Source organism: Apodemus sylvaticus, chromosome 5 (assembly GCF_947179515.1).
Source record: "Apodemus sylvaticus chromosome 5, mApoSyl1.1, whole genome shotgun sequence".
NCBI classification, from domain to species: domain Eukaryota; kingdom Metazoa; phylum Chordata; class Mammalia; order Rodentia; family Muridae; genus Apodemus; species Apodemus sylvaticus.
Window position 1 is genome coordinate 110,658,509 of NC_067476.1, and position 15,955 is coordinate 110,674,463.

Below are 15,955 nucleotides of genomic sequence, written 5' to 3' on the forward strand. Positions count from 1 at the left end.
GGCTTCTCTGTAGGAGGCTGAAGTTAACTGGACCTGTAAGAAGCAGCTTTTGTCTTCCAAAACCTGCACAGTGAAAGATGGAGGCATGAAAGCCTAAAGGGCCTGGGACTTATAAAGAAAAGTCGTGACTAAGCCATTCTAATCCTTCTCTCCTTATCTGTGCCCTCCCTCAGCTTATTTTTATGGCATATTCTAATTTAATGATTTAATCCTAGAGTGAAAATAAGTGAGCTATATACAACAGTCACTGGAGACAACGCTCTTTAAGCATACTGAGTGACAGAAGCCAGACACCAAAGAACACAGTGTATAACACAATTTCTTTAATATTCAAAAGAAATAGACAGTAATTTATAGAGTTATTAAGCAGCCAGCATTGGCCAGGAGAAAGGAAATAGAGGTTGACAGGGAAACTGAGAACACCTTTCCCCTCTTGACTTGGATGGGGGTTACACAGGTTAATTTATTTTGCACTAATTTTCTGAGACATAACAACCCACACCTTTGTTCTTAATACATTATATTTTACTAGAGTGTTTTAAAAATAAGATACTAGAAACAAAAAAGGTAAGATTCAAGTTCCTGCCCTCCAATTTTGTGTGTGTGTGTGTGTGTGTGTGTGTGTGTGTGAGAGAGAGAGAGAGAGAGAGAGAGAGAGAGAGAGAGAGAGAGAGAGAGAGAGAGAGAGAGAGTATGTGCTTGTTAGCTGTTGATAGGCAGGAAGTTACTCCAAAGGGTGGCCGGCTGGATGGCAGTGCGTGTCGGCTCCCATTGTGCCTGGTCTTTGCAGCTTCTTATCCTGTCTTTACATCACTCACCAGCGTCTAATATCGCCACTTAAGCCAATGGTAGCTGTTCAGGGGGTGCATGCTTCCATCTTTGGGCTTTAGTTTGTTTTTCTATGATGTCTGTTGATGCTGAACACTCTTTTATATTTGCTGGTCATTTGTATATTCTATGTGAAGAGTCTGTTCTGTTCAAACCTCTCAGAGTGTATGTGTGTGTGTGTGTGTGTTTCTGTGGAATTTTATCCCATGTGCATGGATAACACTATAATCAGGGTGCACAATATCACAAAGTAACTCCCTTATTTTTTTCCTGCAGAGTCAACCTCTTTCTACAGCCCTAGTCTCTGGCAGTCACCCAGATGTTATCTATTTCTATAATTTTATAATTTTGAGAATGTTATAACAGGGACACTTGTACAGTGTGAACCTTTTTGGGATAGGCTTTTTCTTACACTCACCTTTGAAATTGGTGTTCATTTTGTATCATTGTATGGATATAGCACAATGGGTTTATCCACCAACCACCATCTGAGAGACATTTGTTGTGTCTTCAGGGCTTTTTCCCATATGCAAAATGTTTTCTAATTAGTTTTTATTTTTAGGTAGTACAGAAAATAATCGATTTCTTTTTTCTTTTTCTTTCTTTCCTTCTTTCTTTCTTTCTTTCTTTCTTTCTTTTTTTTTTTTTTAGTTTTTTTGGAGTTGGTTTTTTTTGAGACAGGGTTTCTCTGTATAGCCCTGGCTGTCCTGGAACTCCCTCTGTAGACTAGGCTGGCCTCGAACTCAGAAATCCACCTGCCTCTGCCTCCCAGAGTTCTGGGATTACAGGCATGCGCCTCCACCGCCTGGCAAAATAATCGATTTCATTATGCCATTTTTATACATATCTATTATTATTATACCTGCTCAGCTTCACCTCTCACTACCCTCCCCCAGCCCCTCACTGGTTCCCCTTCATGCCACAAGTGTCTCCCCACCAACCCCAGTGGTAAAACTAGATTCTGCATTTGTAAAATTGTCCTTGGTTTTTGTCGATTGCAAATAAGCTATTATAAATATTTATGTACAGTTTTGTTTTTGTTGTTGTTGTTGTTTTTTTTTTTTTTTGATAACGAAAGGTTTTTAGGGTGGACTTTGGAGTGGAATCCTGGGTTGTATGAGAAGTACATTTAACACCATAAGAAATGGTCAGACTTTTCTGAGTGGCTGTACCATTTCACAGTCTCAACACCAGTGATGAGACATTTGGGGGCTTGACATCCTTGCCAACACTCGGCATGATCTGTTTTTACCTTAGCCACTCTTACGGGGTATGCATGATTTGTGTGTTTTCACTTAGAACTGTGTGCCTTGGTTCTGGCTCTATGAACCACGCTCTCTGAGAGTTCATTACTACCCCTACACTATCCACCCACTCCCCTGAAACTCCTCTGTCAGATCCGGTGGAGCCTGGTGTCTTTGAGTTTAGTTCCTGCTGGCAGCCATAATGCAGAGTCTTCAAATGTGTTCTTGGCAATTAGTCGTAGTCTTTTTTGTCCAAGAAGAATCCTACACAGAGTACCAGTAGCTGAGCCAGATGGAGAGAGAACTACTGGGATTAAAGCTGGACCCTCTCTGCCCTGTTACTACTATGCATGGTCGCCCCAAGATGTCCCTGGCTCCTAATTCAGGCATGGATGCCATTGACTCTTTAGATTTAATAAGGCTCTTAGATCTGTGGGACCCCTGTGAAAAAGTAACTTTTATTTTCCTGCTGTAATTATTGTCTCTGAGGCTTTCTGCCTCTGTCTGCTAACCTAGGCCTACTTCTGGAAGCTTCTAGCTTCTGTATAACCTAATCTAGGCCTAGAAATGTTTTCAGCCTCTCAGACTTGCTGCTGAATAAGCTCAGCCATTCAAGTTCTTTCTGAGCTCCTCATTCTCTGGCTCATTCTGTCTTCATCTGTGTCGTAACTTGGTCTCTCTGTAACCTGTCTCTTCCAGTAAAATAGCCTCCTCTCCCTTCTTTGTGCTGCTCTCTCTTCTGTATCTTCCCTTTCCTCTCCTTTATTGTGAGAGTTGGGTGTGTCCTATTCTGTGAAATCTTTTCTTTCTCTAATTCATCACTTTGTCTGCCACTCAACTAGACATCACTTTCAAACATGGTACTTCCTTCTGCAAACTAACTTTACCTTCATTGTTTGGAATTAAAGGTGCATACTAATGGTGTGTCTGTATTCTAGCCAGAGGGATTAAAGGTGTGCTAAGGGCTGAGCCACACCACAACTAGAAATAGTTGTTGGGTTTTTTTCCCCGATAAATAAGACAATCTTGGAGCTCATAGTTGGATCAAATATCCTGCACTGTCTGTAGAGTGAGACAGGGGAGCAGTATCTGTCACATCTTCATATTTTACAAACTCAGGAAAACAGAAAATAGGAATTATAGCTCCAATTTAGTATGTGAAAATACTGAACAAATTAATAGGGATGACTTATACTCCACTGTTATACAAACAATATTTGAAGTAACCAATGAAGTTTTTTAATGAGGAAAATATACCATCAACCCTGCATATTGCTTAGAGTGCTTGTGACTGTTTCTACAACTCTTGTTTCTCCGATGCAACAGTCTCATTCCTCTGCTCTAAAGACTGTTAAAAATTTAGGTGTACTATTGTGACTAACAAATATCCATGTTTCCGGGTTCCCAAAATGCTTATTCATTCAGTTGCGATTTCTTGACTTGGTCAGTCTCAATGACAGTTCACATGAGGAACAAGTTCCATCTAGTGGTAATTTTAAGTATATGTTTTTGCAAGTTGTCTTCTGACCTCTACATGCAAGCTGTAAGGCCTTCAAAGTCAGAGATTGATTGTTGGAGGAATTCAAGTTGAGCTACGTGGTATGAAGCTTTAATCCCCAGAGTGATGAAATACACAATTTAATCCCACTAGGTTTCTGCAGCTGTTGCAACTCGTCCTCCAGCAGCTGTGAGTGGCAATAGTAAGTAACAGCAGAGGCCTTGGGTTCTGGCATCTTCAGCTTTACAGAAACAAATGTTGTAGTTCCTAGACAGCTAGTATTAGGGCTCTCAGCCTCGGGTCTCTGAGACCTTGGTCCTCAAAGCTTGGAAGTTCCCCAGACCTTTTTCCCAGCAACCAGGACCCACAGTTTTTCTTCTCTAGCTTTTCACAAACTTCTGTTAGTGTTCATTTTAGGCTCTTTGCCCTATCTATGAATTGTATAGGTTAGTTTAGACTATATTGTGACTCTCCGGCCAGCCCAGGCTAAAGAGTGAGATTCTGACCCAAACCAAAGCAAAGCAAACCAACCAAACAAAAGTAAACAAACACAAAAAGAGTGAACCCTATGTAAACTATGGACTTTAGTGTAGGTTAATCAGGTATAACTTTTGTTCCACTCTGGGTGGGGATAATGATACTGTGGGAGGTTATTCATTGTTCAGGTGGGAAATACATGGGAGATCTCTGTACCTCCTGCTCAGTTTTGCAGTGAACTTAAACTGTTTTCCAAAGGTCTATTAAAAAAAAAAACAACTCAGCAAACCAAAAGAACAAACTGGTCTGTCTGCTGTTTATTATATTTATTTGTTTTCACTCATTCAGATATTCTCTTTCTATAGGTATCAGTCTTGTGTGCATATGTGTTTGGGAGAACTACCTTTAGTTATCATATTAGCTCTATCTCCTTTCCTCTGTCTGTCTCTCCAACCCCCAGCCCCTGGGGCTTTGTGCATGCGAGGCTAGTACTGTTCCACCAAGCCACATCTTTCTTTAGTCGTTCAAAAGATAGACTTGTGAGGCTGTCTTTATTATTTCCCTTCATCCGTTAAGGATAGTTTCCCTGGCTTTAAGACCCTCTTTGATCATTCTTTTATTCCTGAGCTAAGAAAAACCTGGAGCCTCTCCCCCAGGCCTCGGTGGCTTCAGATGAGAAAGTTGTTACCATCCCCGTGGGTCTTTTCCTTTGCATTGGTTTTCTCAAGGTGTTTGCAATTTTTTTTGTGTGTGTGTTTAGTTTTTAGAAACTTAATTGTGACACATCTCAGTCTATTCATGAAAGTTCTGTCCATATGATAGACTCCTCTCCCAAAGGTTCCCATCCCCAAATGCTTCACTTTGGTGATTTGGAGTTAACATCTGAAAAGGGAGAGGACCAGCTGGGTGGTGATGACACACACCTTTAATCCCAGCACTGGAAGCAGAAGCAGACTGAATTGTGAGTTCCAGTCCAACAGCACAGAGCCACAGCCAGGACTATGTAGAGAAACCCTGTCTTTGGGAGGAGGAAGGGAGAAAAAAAAAAGACAGAAAGGAGGGGGAGGGAACACATCTTTAGACCTAGAGCTTTCTTATGGGGTCACAGACTCATGCTCTGCCAGCTACAGGCACTAATTTCACCAGATCCTCCCTTTCCTTATATTAAAAGTGGAAAGGTCAGGGCAGAAATACTGGGCAAGGGGGCCAGACCGAAAATGTGTAGCCGTCTCTTGTCTTAGGATCATCCTCTCTTTCCCTCAGCCTTACCCGTCATAGGGTTACTTTGTCATCCTCAAGGCCCATGTCTTAGGTTGGTCAGGGGATGGAGGAAATTGTCCATCCTTAAGATGGCTACCTTGGGTCAGCTCCCCCTTCAGACAAGCCCAGGGATGAGTAGGTGGGAGCCAAACAGAGTCTCACAAAAGGAGCTTATGGAAATCGAGCCTCTCTGCGGTAGGTACTGCAGTTGCTTCTGCCGAGCCGTCTCGTCTCCCGGGGTCCATCATTTCTCCTGTGTTCAGCCGATGATACTGTGCCGAGACATAATTCTTGGGTAGGGTAGAATCTATTTGTGATTTAATGAAGCAGGTTAATCGTTGAAAAGCCCAGGGACCAAAGGAGATTAAGAATAATAATCCTAAGAAGGGTCCTAGAATAGAAGGTAGTAGGGTGGAAAATCACGGGGACGTGGAGAACCAATTTTTATACCAAGACTCCTGTTGTTCTCGTTCCCTTCTGCATTTCTCTAGACTCTCTTTTACTCTCCTCAGACTGTCATCTACCAGTCCTGTCTTTTCTACACAGCATTCTTCCCTTAAGGCTGCGCAAAGTCCTCCCTGTTGTGGGAAGAGCAGATCAAGACCTCTCCTATTCTGTAATACTACTTCTGATAAGGAGGCAACAGAATCTTTTAAATTGGCTAAACCATCTCTGAGTTCGGCCAGGTCCTTATCAAAGGCAGCACTAAGTAAATGATATTGTTGTCGATTCTGTTGAGAGGTAACAAGGGAGGCAATGCCTGTGGATGTCTTAAGAAAAATAAATAGCAGGACACATTCTATCTGGTCTACATTTGAAATCTGTAAAATTTAAATATATGGCCTTTTGACACCCTGAAGGGGGGCAATCAGCAGTAACCAATATCTCCCCTTGATCTGTTTATAATTTGCTTAATCTTCAGCTAAATACAATTGCCATGCAAAGAGGGATGTTGAGTCCGTAGTTGTCTGTGGTGTCAGCATTAGTAAGAAGCATCCAAAGGTGTTGAGGGCTGTGGCCATTTTCAATGATTATAATCAGCATCATTTTTTGTCTCAGCATTAGCATACTCTGGCAGCTAGCATGTTCCTTTGGCATCCTGTACAAAAAACACAAACATGCCCTCCTCTCTACACTCAGAGAGATCCCTAGCATTAAAATTTTAATTTTTTTGTGGTATATAGAGATGAGATTCTCCCCTCTTTTATTATAAAAATATTTTTGTAAAGTTCTATGGGTTTGTTCTATAATATCTTGTCTTTGCGAATTATGAGGAATCTCAGTAATATGACTAATATCAAATTGTTAATAAAACATCTCAAATGACTGACTATAATAATCAGTTATAATATTTGTCTTAATCTGATTTGGAACATTTAGTATAAAAAATAACATATGTAATGACTAATTTTATTTTATATTTTGTTTCTTATGTTAAAACAGTTATAACTAGAAAGCTTAAAAAGCTGTCAATGTATTTTTTATTAATTTTTTGAATTGTATTTGTATAAATAATTGTAAAAGTTAAGAATTAGTAGCCATAAAAAGAAATAATTTTAAGCAAGTGTAAGCCATGAGCTATATATGTATTATTAATATATAAATCAAAAGTTTGATTTTTAACCTTTTAAAAAGAACAGCAACAGCACCCAATTCAGTTATCTGTGCTGAAGCAAGGGGACACTCAAAAGAATAAACATGTGATCTAATTATATGAGCTTTACTCCCATAGTAGATGTATTTTCATAGGATGCATGAATAAATCTATAACAATATAAAAACATTTATAGAGGCAAATTTTTAACAATTTATCTTTTAGATAACAATTATTAATTTTGTCAAAAAGGCTTGTCATGTAATAGATTAACAATTAATAATAATCAATTTGATTGCTGTTTAAAATAAGGAACAAACATTTCATCATGCTCTTAAAATATTTTTTTTAAAAATATTTTTATGATTTTATTTTGCAACATTTTATTATTATACCAAATCTTTATTGGAGGATGTCAAAACCTTATTTGGAGAGATTTTATATTAATGTTCTCTTTGTTAAGGAATGGAAGTGAACATATATCATAAACTGTTGACAAATACTTACGGTAGCTTTCTCAAAGTTATGTCTCTCAGTATTTGTTTTGCATCCATCTTGAGAACATCAGAGGCTTAAATGGCAAACTTAGAGCAGTGTCTTAGCCAAAAAATTTACCTTAACATCTTTTGAAAATCATTTTCTTAAAAAATTTAAAAGCCCATTGTTAACAGCAAGCCATTTCTTGAGGAATAACTTTCTAATGAAAATCTTTTATAGATCTAAGTTTGAACTTTATTTTGAACCACATCTGTATGAATCTGTTAAAAATGTTCTTTTGGCCAGAAACTCTCTAAGTGAGGCCTGCAAGACAAAACTGCATCTCTCAAGCCTCTGCAGCTTTGAGCAGCTTTGAGCAGCTTTGAGACAGCTCTGAGCTTTGTATTAACTCAAATGTAAATCTCCTGATCTGAGTTTGTTATCTCTAAGGCCATACCTACACCTACCAGGTCCTGCAAGGAGTAGCCTGTAATTAGATCCCATTGTATGGAGGTCAAATAACAAAGGGAACCTGTAATATCAAAGCATAACTACAATTTTTTGAAAGCAAAACCCAGTTTTAAACAATCTTTTCTCCTTAAAATTAAGCAAACACATTTTCATATTGTAAAGTTTGTCTATCATCTTGTGTTTGAATGTATGACAGTGTAACTTATTGAAGAGACATTATTTTAAATCGTATTTCTTATAAGTCCAATCTCCAGGCCAAGATTCACACAAAACACCATGGCAATTTAGAAACATCTTAGAGGCCTGTATTTCCTGGGTTGCGTCATGCCACGTGTAGCTAGTTAAGATGGCTCTGACACTGAATCACCAGTTTTAAACTAACCTTTTCTTAATAACACTATACCTTTTAAATCATAACCAATTAATTTATAACTCTATAGTCAAGATACGTAAAACATTTATACCTTTAAGACTAATTAGAAATAAAAATGAAGCGATTATACGAATCTCTTCATTTTTTTCTAGCTGTAACTTCAGGGGAATAAAGCACTTTGAACTCAATCATCATCATGATAGAAATTTTTCTAGGAGAATTAACCATTTCCACTTGTCCGGCTGCTGGCTCTTTAAGAAGCAGCTTTTTTTCTAGCTGTCTTTGATTCCTACCTTAGAATGTGAGGCACCTCAAATTAGCCTCCTCTGTGTAAACCGCAATTGGCAGGACTGCCAGCAAGATAACACCTTTTTACCATTTTTTTTTTTTACATAGAACATAAAAACAACCAATCATTCAGCCAAACAAAACAATGAACAGCACAAATTGACACACATATGAACAAGTTTTGGTGCACCAAAGACATACAATAGACAGAGAGGGAACTTGATGTCCCAAAGAGATCCAAATATCTTAACCTGAACTAAGGAGATCTCCAGTAGGTTTCAGAGAGAAAACAGGACATCTCCCGTTTTCTTGTCCTCACCAGGAGAGTTTTGAAATAGCTTCTAACCATATATATATTTTTTGATACCGTGTCCTACACATGGAAAAACTGCTTTTCTTGAAACCTGCTTTTTCTCTTGTTTAAGATTTAACAAGGGGGAAGGAGGATGCCTAGGCGAGCACACACACCTGTGGAGAGAGGTGGGAGGGGAGGGGAGTCCAGGAATTTCTTTGCAGTCCAGGTTTTACATTCTGCCTGTGAGAGGTTTTTCTCCAGCTGCCTCAGCAGCAATCTCTGACTTCCAAAGAAAATTTTCTCCCTCAGAGAAAGCTCAGCTTGGGCCCGCTGGATAAATTCCTCAGGCCCTCAGTGGAAGATTCTAAGTGCCAAAGTGAAGGGAGCAGTCTGCCCATAGGCTGTAACTGCAGACTTTAATTCTTCTAAAATTTTAAAGTCAAGGGGCTTGTTTTGGCTCTGGCTTTTTCTAGGCATTTGTCTTTGAAATAAATCTTGAAGTTAGAGTGACCATTTGTCCCTCGTAGCTCCTTTAAAAGGGCTACTTGCTCTCTGCAGCTTTTCTCCTCCAAGTTGGCTTTCTCCCGGGGGGTGGGATGGGGTCTCTTAACTTAATGGAACAACAGCAGGGGATGGGTCCTTTGGGAGCAGAGGATAAAGAGAAGTCACAGGAGTGGATGATGGAACTCAGACCTGTCTATAACAACCGAGGAAGGTTTTGGAGAATTCTTTTTAGGGGAAAGCGAGGTCACCAAAGCTGCCCGAGACAAAGGGCGGAGGCAATATTCAGCGACTGACAAAAGCTGTTGTCTGTCTCGAACTCTGAATGAGCCCCCAGTAACTAAAGAATGTATCAGATACTGGTTTACCTGTTTTCAAAATCTTATTAATTTCCTTACCAACCTTATCTCAAGTTAGCGGGTGAATATCAGGTCCACTTAAAACCAACCAAGGGCATTTATCATCGACAAAACAAAAGAACTTAATTAAATCCTTTTTTCTTAACTCTTAGTCCTCTCTCCCTGAATGATTGCTTGATTTCTCCTATAAAGCAAGTTTCTTTAGCCCCTTTTAAAATTATTGTTTCCCCAATGACAATTGGATGACAATTGTTTGGCCACTCACCTGCCCCTCCAGCGACGCACGAGCAATGCGGTCTGTGGGGTCCTCCTTTTCCTGGGGTTTCTCCTCCGTTGTCCGGTAGTTGACCATACTTTGGGTCCCTATTCAGGCGCCACTATGACCCGTCCAGCAGGCCCAGTTATTCCAGGGTCTCAAAGAGGTGCTACCTGAGGGTCAAAGGGGGGGAGAGAAAGAAGGAAGCCAGGCAAGGGGGGTTCAATTGTCAAGGCTTCGTTTAATGTTCCGGGGTACACAGTTTTAAGCTCTCAGAGGAAGAGCTCTTCTCAAGGCAAGAACAAAGGAGGGAGGGGCAATCTTAGCAGTTTCAGCGGGAAGAGATAAGGGTCCTCCGGTGGAGACATCTGATGTTTGCATAGTCTGGAGCATCCCACAGTTATCTCAGGACTTCCTTCCACTGGCAATCACAGGGAGAGGCTCTTCTTTGTTTTACTCAGGACTTTTGCCCTGTCAGCCCCCCAGGCCGAAGTGAGGATCTCTAATGGCTTCCCACAACCAGAGAAGTGCTTTTATTTTTTTAAAATTAATTTTGGCTACCATATTTTTCAGTTCTATAATTTCTATGTAATACTCTTTTAAAAAAACAATTTGCATTTCTTTGGTGAGAACTTTTCCTATTTGTTTCAAGAGAGTTGGAATTTGATTGCTATACTATTACTTTGAGGTTTGTTTTAAGATCATGACTTTAATATCCCAGTGTCTGATTCATTTTGGTATTGTCATCACATGAACAATGACAGAGGCTAGTATCAAACATGGATGGGCTCTTCCAGGCTTTGCTGTGATTTCCATGGAGGTATTTGGATAACAGACAGGAACCCCTCCCAGATTTAGGCTTTTTGAGAAATAGACACCAAGATGGAGCTAGACATGCCAGAAATGTAATGGAAGGCAATGCCTGTGAAGGACAAAAGCACTGGAGGATTGGTGAAGCCTCCAAATTACAGGTGGGCAAGACGGGTTCTGAGATGGGAGACAGGAAGGTTGCATATAGGGCAGTCCCCGATATGGCAAAGCCTAAGCCTTTGCCACAGCTACAACAGAATGTGGGTGGATAGGAGAAAGGTGATCTTTCTTACTGGGCAAGGATAGTTTTGCCCCTACTAGGACCTTGTCAAGTCCGGTCATCTGCTTGAGCAGCCTACAAGGAGAGTAACTTCCCAGTGGACTTTGAGCTTCATTCAAAAGATGGCAGTGGGGTCAGAACTTCACCGATTGACTGAACAATTCTCCTCACACTACCACAGTCTACTCCTTATACCACTGGGTTCTACTCTCTGCCCCTGTCTCCACAGATTCTGCCATTGGGCCATCACAGACTTTGAAAGTATCTGCAGTCTTTCCAGCTCTGTAGAGGAGAAGTTGCTGCAGCCTAATTTTAACAGGCTCTTACCAGGGAATCTTCCCTTCCTCTCTCCAGCTGACTTTGGTGTTGTTACACACACAGGATAAAAGCATCTGTTCTCAGCACTTGGGAGGCAAAGGCAGGTGGATTTCTGAGTTTGAGGCCAGCCTGGTCTACAGAGTGAGTTCCAGGACAGCCAGGGCTACACAGAGAAACCCAGTCTTAGGGAAAAAAAAAGAGCATCTGTTTTCTTAGGGTTTTGGGGATTTGTTTCTGGCAAATTACAGACTCAAGTTTACCAACACCTCAATGTCTTAATGCCCATGTGGAATCTGTTCTGTACAGGTATGATTTAAGTTTGGATGAAATGAGAGCTTTGACAAATCAGCGAGTGAAGTTTGTCTTGAGTCTCCCTCTGTTAAAGCATGTGCTCCAGGATCAGGTAAGTGTCATCACTATTTTTGCATGAATGTGTGTGTGAATATGCCTCTCTCTCTGTGTCTTGCTCTTTTTCTCTCTCTCTGTATGAGTGGGTACATGAGTGTGCATGTATGCATGCATATGTGTGTGTATATCTCTTTCTGTATGTATCTCTGAGTATACATGCATGAGCATGCACACATGCACATACGTGTGCATATGCATGTGTATCTATCTCTGTGTGTGTGTGTGTGCCTGTAAGAAAGCAAGACATGTTTTGTTTTATTTGCTTTTGTGACTTGTGTAAGCTCATTGATCATGGCCTGAAGCACACTAACAAAGTCATTGCACAGCAGCGTCCTCTGGAGCCCCCTTTCTGCCTCTTGGACCACATATTTACTTCTCCAAGTTCACAGACTAGAGAAAAAAATGAATCACAGAAATAACAAATTGTCCATTCCTAAAACCAATATAACTTGAAACATCCAATAAAAATTGCTGACAAATGAGAAACAACGTGTCTAAAAAAATTGAGATATTTCAGGCCTGTCTGGAGTTTATGAGTCTTGGTCATCTAAAAATTGCCATTTTTATTTCACTGGTACTACTTGTCTGCTTAGCCTCATAATAAAGAAGGGGGTAAAGGCGACAAAATGAATTGTATATTTTAGTAGGTCTAAATCCACTTCCATTTCATTTAGCTCAATGGCTTCCTTAAAGCTTCACGCAGGGCAAAGTACATTTCCTTATGAAGAGAGTCACAGAGGAGGGGCCTGAACTAAGGTGGACTGTATAGTGATGGATTGCTGAGAGCTGGCAGTACCTTAAAGAAAGCTCAGCCTCTTCCTGCCCAGTTGTGTCTCAGAGGGACTGACTGAAGATTGAGAGTGGGGTCCTCCTCTCTGTACTTCCCAGAAACACTTTTCTCATGTCGCACCAGTCAGAGCTGGAGTAGAACTCAGATCCAAATGAGAATAGCTTCCCCAACTCCCCACCTCAGAGTGACCATCCTGAGGAACTGTTAGGGCTGACTCTGACATTTCAGGAGAGAATTTCAGTGCCTAAATATGACTTCCCTTTAAGGTACGTTGGCAACCTTGAAGCTGATGGCACTGCCCTTCAATGAGAACATGTGGAAAGATGTTTACTTGGAAAAGACAACCCCTGCATAACATAGAAAAAGATCGAAACAAAACAACAAAAAGAAAAACAAAAGCATCCACATTTCATTACAGCCATTACTCAGTATAAAAGTTAATAAATTACCAACCAGTTTATACTTAGAGATATGAGCACAACTAAACCATATGTTGAAGTTATTTTTCTATTGCTGCGACAAAATACTGTGACCAAAGCAATTTATAAAAGGAAATATTTAATTTGGGCTCATGGTTGCAGAGGGTTATATTCCCATTGTGGTGGGTCATGACAGCAAGCAGGCAGGCATGGTGCTAGAACAGTAGCTGAGAGCTTACATCTTGATTCACAGGCATAAGGCAGAGAAAGACTGCTTTGGAAGCTTCAAAGCCTGCCTCCAGTGACATAAAGACACACCTTCTAATCCTTCCCAGAGAGTTCCACCAACTGGGGACTAAGCATTCAGATATGAGTCTTTGGGGGCCAGCCCCCTTTGCTTCCAACCCCGATATCAGAGACCAACATTGATTCATTCACTGTGCGACTAATGAGAAGGTAAACTCTTCGCATGAGACCAGCTCTCTGCTTCCTTAACCAACCCATTATAGCTAAGGTTTAAACTAGTATCAATACCCAAGACACTGACGTGAAAGTTGATTCTCTCATGAGGCTCAACAATGGCTTTTCTACCTGCTGAACCTGAAGAAATTCCTAATGACCTATGGTAAACTCTGGATTAAGTTATCTTCCTGTTTTTGAAACTCTTCTAGGGTCCTTAGATACCCTGGAACACTTTCTGTCCTGGATAAATGGGTATAATTCCTCCATGAAACACAGGTTTAGCCTTTGAGGATCCTTCTGTTTTATCTTCTGTTATTTTGACACATTTGGCTCCTCACTGAGTGAATCAGCAAAAACCAATGGAACCAAAGAAAAGCAAACTAGTTGTCAGTACAGCAGGCTCATCTCTGTGGGCAAATGTCATGAAACTTGGCAGTACATCTGTGTTTGAAGGTTCTCAGATCCCGCCCTTAGACAGCTGGACAAGCCGTCCACATCCCAGAATCCTAGAAGTGTTATATGATTCACTCTGCCTCTCAATAAAAAAATATTGAGTCATGGCTGTCTTCCCCATTCAGAAAGCATACCAGACCTTCCATCTGTCCCTGGCCCCTGTGCCATACTGCTGTTAACTTTCATGGCTGAGCCAGTGAGCTTGGTGGCAGAGTGCAAGTGTAGTGATGATGTTTCCAGGCACAAACAAGTAAGGAGCCTCGCTTGTTCTAGGTCTCCATGGACAGTTTACAAGCCAAGTGTAGGCTGTTAAAATTATTTCCATCCTGTATCTTCTCTATAAGATGAAATATTTCATTAATCTTAAAGGGGAAAACATTATCTAAGACCCACTAAAATGTGTGTTGAAGTGTATGTGTTTCTCTTACTTTCTCCACTCTGTGTGTATGCCTGTGTGTCATTTTCTCTGTGTGTGTCTTTATCTCTCTCTGTATCTCTTTTTGTGTGTCTCTGTCTCTCTTTGTATCTCTGTGTGTGTCTCTGTCAGTCTCTCTTCATCTCTCTCTTCTTCTTCTTCTTCTTCTTCTTCTTCTTCTTCTTCTTCTTCCTCTCTCTTTCTCTCTCTCTCTCTCTCTCTCTCTCTCTCTCTCTCTCTCTCTCTCTCTCTCTCTCTCTCTCTCCTATACTGGGTTCTAGTAACATCATCTCTCTGTACCTCAGCTGAGAGCTCTCTTGCTCCCCTGACAGTCCTCAGAGCGGGTCCTAGTTGGAGGACCTGCTGACTCTTTGTATTTTGCTGAAGAGATTAAAACCTCAGGATGATTTGTCTATTTTGTGGCAGAACTGGGATGGGAGCTTCCTTTAGAGCTGTTACAGTTTGAATGTCAAATGTTCCTGTGGGTTCATGTACTTGAATCCTTGGCCTTTGATAACTGATAGCTTTGCTTTAGGAAGTTATGAAACTTTTGGGACACAGAATCTAGGTGGTAGACATAGGCCACTGGGGGGGGGGCAAGCCTTGAGGGTTACAACCTGACCCCCTAGTCCTGTTTCCTCTGGTTCCTGATTCACTGAGATGTAGGAATTCTCCACCACAAATACTTGCCACCATGAACTCTGCCAAGATTTTTTATTTTTTATTTGTATTTATTTTTTGCCTACCATAATGGACTGAAGCAATGAGTCAAAGACACCTCCCCTTTAAGTCCTTTCTGTTAGATATTTTGTCACAGTGGGGGAAAAATAGCTAATGCCAGAGCCTGGGCATGTGTGTGGCAGCATCTTCAGAGACATATGTCCCTGGCAGCCCATACAGAATAATGATCTAGATCAGTGCTTCCCAACCTTCCTAATGCTGCGACCCTAGTTCTTCATGCTGGGGTGACCCCCAGCCATAAGATTATTTTGTTCTGAAGACAGCTACAGTGTACTTACATACAATAAATAAATACATCTTTAAAAAAAGAGATTATTTTGTTGCTATTTTTTATAACTGTAATTTTGCTACTGTTGTGAATTGTAATATAAATATTTGTTTGGAAATCGGAGTTTGCCAAAGGGGCCATGACCCACAGGCTGAGAATCTCTGATCTATACCATTATTATAACAAAGAATGGTAGCACACACTTAAAACTTACAGAACTTGCAGCCTTAGCACTAGGAACTTTAAATGGGTAATCATGCAAAATATTCAGAACATTGTTCATGGTGTTCCCAAGTACAGGTAAAAACACTGAAGCTAGAAATTGAGTCAGTTATATATGGAACTAGCACAGTATAGATTCAAGCCTAGGTCATTGACTCACTAGGCTTTTCAGTCTGCTAGCACTAGGCCTTACAGCCAGCTGGGGAACATTAAAAGTTCTTCTGTCTAGGAAGCCTCATCCCTAGTCCAGAAACTGTCTCTAATTTATAACGTCTCACAAAAGAAAATTGTTCTCTCTAATGGGGCCTCATTGGGTGTACAAACTGTACTTAAGGGTAGGCCTATGTCTAGCAGTAGATGGCTAACACAAAATTAACTCATTGGTATTTTTGAAGTTTTTTTTTTTTGTTTTTGTTTTTTTGTTCTGTTCTGTTTTGTTTTTTCCAGA